Raw genomic sequence first — 7,989 nt, 5'->3', positions numbered from 1 at the left:
CATAAATTCTTTTTTATTTTCTTCTATCTCTCCTGTCTTGGCATCCAGAATTATAATAGTCTTTACCTTATCATACCCTGTTGATACTAGATAGGACCAGAACTTCCATTTTTGGTCCCGAGCCACCATGTGTAAGGGAATCTTTGAACAAAAGGATCAAGTCTCCTTTCTTTTCCACTTTTCCTAAAGGCTGGATGACCTGCTAGATATCCTTGATGAGGCTTGGAAATCACTCTTCGTCCCCAACAAAACTCATATTTCCAACCTTTTAGGGTAGTGGTGAACCTTCACACTTGGACTTGGAAACCCTTGCTATCTTCTAATATTGTTTCTTGTGCCATCTCAGATTAAACCTATTATACATTAAAGTTGGCACTAATGTGGATAATATTTTTCCATTTGGATTAATTTTTCCACACAGACATCCTTCTTTGATCATTTGGATAATTTTGTCATATTGTAATTCCTCATTTCTTGTTGAATTCTATTTTGATTGTTATTTTTTGCAATGAAATAATTACTATGAATGTGCAGGTGAAGTCAATATTTATTATACATCACTATTAGTTGATATAATCATGAAGACCTTATTCATATATGATGACCAACCATCTCAAGCAGTTGTGGAGAATACCATATCAAAAGCACTAAGAGAACCTGCATTTGTAAAAACATTTGTTGCTCCTCTTGTTCAATCTGCTAAGAAACATGTGAAGGTTGGGTTAAATTTAGTATGTTACAATATTTTTAGATTCCTTAGCACTATTATTCATGGGAGTCAATGAGCAACCAACAAGATCCACACTAGCTTCAACAGTATCATGGATTTCATCATAAAGATTGTAAGCTCGCGTTTTGTGTCCCAAACTAATACCACTATCCTCATGACCACACAAGTAAACCAACACTCTTCTCCCAGCTAGCTCAATCCATTGCATAGTTAGTGCTAGTTGGTTTCCACAGTCACACCTAGCTGACCCAAAGATATATCTCATGAGACATTCAGAATGAACCCTCACCAATACATCTAGTCCATCACCCATGTTACTCTTAACCATGGAAATGTGTTCCATGTCATCCAACATTGAACGGTAGAAATATTCCTGAAATGGTCCCCACATTGTAGGAAACCTAGCAATAGCACTTTGTTCCACCAACTTTTCACATTTCTTCTTGTACCTAACAAGATCTGCAATAGATATAAGTGGTAAATTATGCTCCTATGAAAATTTTTGCAACCTTGGTAAGCGAGCCATTGAACCATCATCATCAACTATCTCATAAAGCACTACAATAGGATTTAATCTTGCTAATGTTACCAGATCTGCAGATGCTTCTGTATGAACAGATCTCTTTAGGACTCCACCTTCTTTGTATTTCAAAGGGAAGGTATGACCAAGTCTCCTAAAATCACCAGGTTTAGAATCTGGAGATGTGAGGGCCAAAATTGTCTTCACCCTATCTGTTGTTGATACCTTAGTAGTTGTACCCACTTTTGCATCCACAAATATTCTAAATGTAGTAAGAATCTTCTCTTCATTTTATTTTTCCAGTACCATAAGTGGCAATTCAAGACTTCTTAGGACTTCTTCCTTTATGGAAGATGATTTTTGTAGTTGATTCAAGCTAGTTATTGTTTCTAGTTTAGTGTCAAGTTCTATTTTCTTCACTTTTGTATTATCCCTTTTGTTTGATTCATTTGTAATAGTCATATTTTCTTATGACGCTGCCATACACATGAGTTGGGATGGAGTTGTAATATGTGTTGGGTCGGAGCTTACTCGGCACTTAATTGTTGTTATGCTTGGATTCATTGTAGCACATAGGTGAATTTGTCCCATATTCTAGTTGTCTTTATTTAAACAATCTTCTAACTTGCAATTATTACCAGTTACCCCCTAGGGAACCATATCAAGCATATTAGGTAAAGTTGTAAGGACACTATTAATTTTTCTTGCCAACAGATATTCTACATCTCTAACAAAAGAGACAAAAACTAGTGTATGGTCAAGGTTGCTAGATGGACTCTCTATATGTAACAGAAGAATAACAAGTTCATACATAGGCAAAATATACACATGCTACCCATGCCTAACATCTTAGCATTCATGAGCCTGCACTGCATCCCCTAATCTTATTTTAATATCTTATCTAACAACTTTGTTCCTTCTGACCTTATGCTCTTTACAAGTCATTAGCCAAAATAATGCAAATCGTATCCTTTCTCTTTTCACTCTTAACAAGGGTTTTATTTCCGCTGAAAAACTGCAATGTTTTCATAGGATCCTCTTGCTACAATCCCCCACTAGATTCATTACCTAAAAGTACCTTCAAGAAAGCCTTCAAGATTAGAAACACATTTCAAACTCAGGAAAGGATCATCTTTTAAAATAATTGGCCCGTCGAGGTAGATAAGTGTGTTAGATAAGTCATAAAAGTGATTCTAGTTGCATATGTGTTTTAGGCAGATCGCCTAATGGAAGAGGTTTGTCCTTAAAATCCTCTTAAAATTCTGCCTTTACAATAATGGAATTCTTGAAGGGATATACACCATGGAACATTTTAGAGGCCATGAGTATTGATTCAATAGTGGGCTTTTGGGGTTCCTTCTGTAAACTAAGATGTCCATTGTTCTCCTCTTGAAATTGATTGCTTCCATATTTTCCACATACAGACAACAATTTCTCAAGGTCTATTCTATGCATGTGGAGAGGAGCTTCAATTTGAATGGGAATAGAAGACAATGTATAAGGTTCATATGTATTAAGGCTTCCTCTACTCTGCTTCATGTCGTTCCAAATAACACCTCATAGGTTGTGGAGATGATTAGAAACACTTCCATATAAAGCTAAAAATTAAACTAAGATGTCCCCTTCACTAGCAATAGAGTCATTTACCCTTTTAGCTAGGAATAATAGTAATGCTAGATATAGCTTCTTCTACTTTCCATTTGAAGATTTCAACAGTGGATGGAAATTATTCACGGTACAGTTGCTTTGGAAAATTGAAGGAGATCCATTGGTTGGTTCATACTTCAAATGATCACCCTCATCCACTGTAAATTGTCTTTCAACATACGTTGAATTTCAGCAGTGTTCAAAACAACGATGTAATTTATAAACAACCAGCTCAGATTTATAAATCCCACAACAATATTTGCTAAAAAACACTAAGGTACCCTTCACAAAATAGCATTGTTTCCTTCCTTACATACTATTAAAGGCTTCATTGGTCAATGATGTTGCTGCTAATTTCTCTTTTCAAGTTTTGAGACATGTTGCAGTCCCCGAATAGATTCATTACCTGAAAGTACTTCAACAAAGCCTTCAAGATTAGAAACACATGTCAAACTCAGGAAAGGGTTATCTTTTAAAATAATTGGCCTATTGAGGTAGATAAGTGTGGTAGATAAGTCTTAAAATTGATTATGGTTGCATACGTGTTTTAGGCAGATCACCTAATGAAGAGGCTTGTCCTGAAAGTCCTCATAAAAGTCCATTGTTATGATACTGGAATTCTCAAAGGGATATACACGATAGAACATTTCAAAGGCCATGAGTATTGATTCAACAACGAGATTTTGGGGTTCCTTCTGAAAACTAAGCCTTCTATTATTCACTTCTTGAAATCGATTTCTTCCATATGGTCCACATACAGACAACAATTTCTCAAGGCATGTTCTATGCATGTGGAGAGGAGCTTCAATTTGAACGGGAATAGAAGATGATGTCCAGGGTGCATATGTATTAAGTATTCCTATACTCTGCTGCATCTCATTCCAAATAACATGTCCTAGGTTGTGAAGATGATTAGAAACACTTCCATATAAAGCTAAAACTTCAACTGAGATGTCCCCTTCACTAGCAATAGGGTCATCTACCCTTTCAGTTAGGAACAATAGTAATGCTAGATATAGCTCCCTCTGCTTTTGATTTGAAGATTTTAAGAGTGGAATGTAATTATTCAATATATGGTCTCTTTGGAAAACTAAAGGAGATCCATTGGTTGGTTCATACTTCAAATGATCACCCTCATCCACTGTAAATTTTCTTTCAACATACGTTGAATTTCTGCAATGTTTAAAACAACAGTGTAATTTATAAACAACTAGCTTAGATTTATAAAGCCCACACCAATATTTGCTAAAAAACACTAAGGCACCAATGTTGTTTCCTTCCTTGCAAACTAGTAAAGGCTTCATTGGACAATGATGTTGCTGCTAATTTATTCTTTTCAAGTTTTGACACATGTTGTAGTCCCCCACTAGATTCGTTACCCGAAATTACTTCAACAAAGCCTTCAAGATTAGAAACACATGTCAAACTCAAGAAAGGGTTATCTTTTAAAATAATTGGCCTGTTGGGATAAATAAGTGTGGTAGATAAGTCTTAAAATTGATTCTAGTTGCATATGTGTTTTAGGAAGATCACCTAGTGGAAGAGGCTTGTCCTAAAAGTCCTCATAAAATTCCATTGCTATGATAATGGAATTCACGAAGGGATATACACCATGGAACATTTAAGAGGCCATGAGTATTGATTCAACAAAAACTAAGACTTTTTTTATTCTCCTCTTGAAATCGATTGTTTCCATATTGTCCACATACAGACAAGAACTGCTCAGGGCCTGTTCTATGCATGTGGAGAGGAGCTTCAATTTGAATGGGAATAGAACAAAATATCCAGGGTGCATACATATTAAGAATTCCTCTACTATGTTGCATCTCATTCCAAATAACACGTCCTAGGTTGTGAACATGATTAGAAACACTTCCATATAAAGCTAAAAATTCACCTGAGATGTCCCCTTCACTAGCAATAGGCTCATCTACCCTTTTAGTTAAGAATACTAGTAATGTTAGATATAGCTCTCGTTGCTTTCAATTTCAAGATTTAAAGAGTGGACTATAATTATTCAGGGTACAGTCTCTTTGGATAACTGAAGGAGATCCATTGGTTGGTTTATACTTCAAATGATCACCCTCATCCACTGTAAATTTTCTTTCAACATACATTGAATTTTTGCAGTGTTCAAAACAACAGTGTAATATATAAACAACCAGCTCAAGTTTACAAAGGCCACACCAATCTTTGTAAAAAAACACTAAGTTATCCTTCACATAATAATGTTGTTTCCTTCCTTGTAGACTAGTAAAGGCTTCATTGGAAAATGTTGTTGTTGCTGATTTCTTCTTCTCAAGTTTTGAGACATGCTTGACCAAAGTCTTATTTATACCTTCCTCATTATTTCCACCATGGAAGTTTCTCTTTATCTGCAAATTATGCTTTAGCTTAATGATATTGGAGACATTCTTTACCATAGGAATCTCTTGTCCAAGCTCTGAGCCAATACCATTTACAGGATCAACATCAGTTTCTATATTCTGTTTCTTGGGAAATCCTAATTTTGGATGATGATATTTTGTACATTTTTCTTTAGTGGGAGTTAATTGTTCTCTGTCTGGCACATGGGTCTTTTCAACCAGGATTGCACCCAAAACTTCTGCATTTTATTGTTATATTTCTGCTAATTTTTTTGGGTTTTTTGACACTTGGATCGTTATCTTTTTATGCTTTACTATTTCTCTTCCAAGCTCAGGATTCATTTCAAAGTAAATAGTCTTTGTTGAGTTTTCAAACAAACTTTCACCATTTTTAAAAGAGTTCACACCTTATGCAAGTAAAGACATTTGAACCATTTTATTGCAAAAATCAGAATCCTTGTATGGCTACAGGAACCTTGGTCACCCAACATATGACATCACTGGTCCTTATGGCCACTTGTCTTCTTCTTGTATAGCCATGACCATGCATTTTCCTTTTCTTCAGTTGTGGCATTTTTGTTGAATTATTCTAATCTTCAGATCCTTTTTTCTTGCTGCTCTTCTAGCCTCTTCCAAGAAACTGCTTGTTGTTCCCAAAACTCTACATACTTTTCCCAAAAAAATTCTTGCGGTAGTTCCATTTTCACATACCATTCAAACTAGCAGGACTTTTTCTCTGTTACCACTGTAAAAATCTAGGGCAATTTTTTTGACTTTTTTTTTTAAGAACTAGTGGTTCCGACAATCGTGTCTCTTTTTTTTGGATGACATAAATAATTCATTCAAAATATATATACATATAAATAAACACTAAAACTTTAATAAGGGAATATTCCATTCAGCAGTGTAATTTTAATCATTCCAAAGTACCGAAATGTGTGCTATCTTATATCAATGCCACAATCCTAAATAACTCTATATATAATAGCCAACTTTCTTGAATACAAACTGTAATTGAAACCCCTTTGAGACAGTAGTCAACTCTCCTCATGGATATTCTCCAAACTTTGACTCAGGATCATTGTAATGCTTCGAAAAGCCTCAGACTGCCACAAAACCCTTCAAGAACTTCAATTATGTCAAACGCTTGTCACATAATGATACACAAAGCCTTTCCTATATTTTTTTGGCCCTAGAAGTGATCGTCTATTCCATTATAACAATCTATTTGTTGCAAATGACAAGGCGTGATCCATTATAGCTGAAATTCATAGCCATAGGAAAGTTGCTTCATCATCCTAATCCCACATGTTTCCTCAACTATAGGTCCACACTTCAATGCCACAGGAAACTCGACATCAAGATTCATAATTACCTACAGAATTTCTGATTTTGGGCCATAAATTTGAAATTCACTGCAGAACCTAGTTTCAAGATTAACCTTGGGCATCTCAAGTTTTTATTTTCCCCATACTCGAAACCCTAGTTAGGCCAATTCCTTGTTGAAGATGTCACAAAATGATTCGGTCTTCATTTCTCAATGTTCACAGGTTGGAAGTTAAGCTAACTTGGTTGCTTGAGAGTCAAAGAATCTTGTCTTGTGCCCAAAACAAAACAAAAACAAAGAATTAGATACTTCCAGATAGTGCTCCTGTGCCCAGAACAAAAAGAAAAGAAGAATAAAAAATAAGTCAAATAGGGTGGAATATTTCACCACTAAAATTGACAAGAGAAAATGAGGTCTTAAAATTGTCAGATCTAATGCTCAAAAACAAAATTAATTGATCCACAATGATGATCCAAAATGACTTCAATCCTTCTCTATTTATAGATTTATTTAGGGTTTTCATTTTTTTTTAAATGATTGAGTAAATCTTACTCAACACTCCAACTCTGGTTTTTTCACCCAGCTGCCCCAAAACTTGTCCAGTGATGGGAATTTTGTGGTTTTTTCCCCTTTTTTTTGGACTATAGCCTATGTGGACAAATATGCTAATAAGTCCCATTTGCAATCAATTATTCGGGAATATTACATAACAAATGGAATATCCCAAGTTGACAGATGAGGTGGCTCATAAAAAAAAAGACTTAGAATTTGGGTTTTCTGATTGAACATCATTATTACCACCAACATCCATTTCACAAACCACCTTCCTATTAACATCAGTTTTTGTTGATAGTAGAGATGATTGAGGCCTTTCATCCTGGTTAGCAAGTTTTAAACTATCACTAGAAGGCAAGCAAACTTGTAGAATTAAAAACACCACCATCAGTTGCAGAAATAGGCTTTTCAAGATAGAAAATTGGTTTTTTTCTATCAACAAAACTGCTAAGAGATGTACAAAACTTATTGTTCGAGGATGATTGTAATTAATGTGGCCACATATTAATAAAACAAATACCTGATAGAGGTAGGTGTGCGTGTGGGTTGTCCTATTTTATTTTTTTTGTCTCAGTTCTCCAAAACCCTTCTTCTTGTAAGTTTCTGTGTGTGCTACAATGTTCACTGTTTTAATTTCCAGGGAATTGGTGGCTGAGTTTTACTTTATTTGTGTGAGATAGAGCACAATGTTGATAATTACAATATTGAATGTAATTCTCATTGTTATTACAACCATATAATGTAAACTCCAACTGGATGTAGAAAGGAATGTATATTCAGGAATTTCTACTCATATAATCGTTAGATTATACTTTGAGTGTGAGGGTGTTGTGTTGATCACATT

General features: G+C 35.0%; 1 pseudogene; it reads right to left on the bottom strand.

Annotated features, from left to right (window-relative positions):
• Positions 1 to 728: 728 nt before the first annotated feature.
• Positions 729 to 1,712, bottom strand: LOC149140134 (bifunctional riboflavin biosynthesis protein RIBA 1, chloroplastic pseudogene; annotated as a pseudogene).
• Between the last annotated feature and the right edge of the window lie 6,277 nt (positions 1,713 to 7,989).

The sequence above is a fragment of the Pinus tabuliformis genome, chromosome X (genome assembly GCF_031772625.1).
Source record: "Pinus tabuliformis cultivar Carrire ecotype Pingquan chromosome X, CPIR1, whole genome shotgun sequence".
Lineage (NCBI taxonomy): Eukaryota > Viridiplantae > Streptophyta > Pinopsida > Pinales > Pinaceae > Pinus > Pinus tabuliformis.
This window is presented reverse-complemented; position numbering and strand designations above follow the sequence as displayed.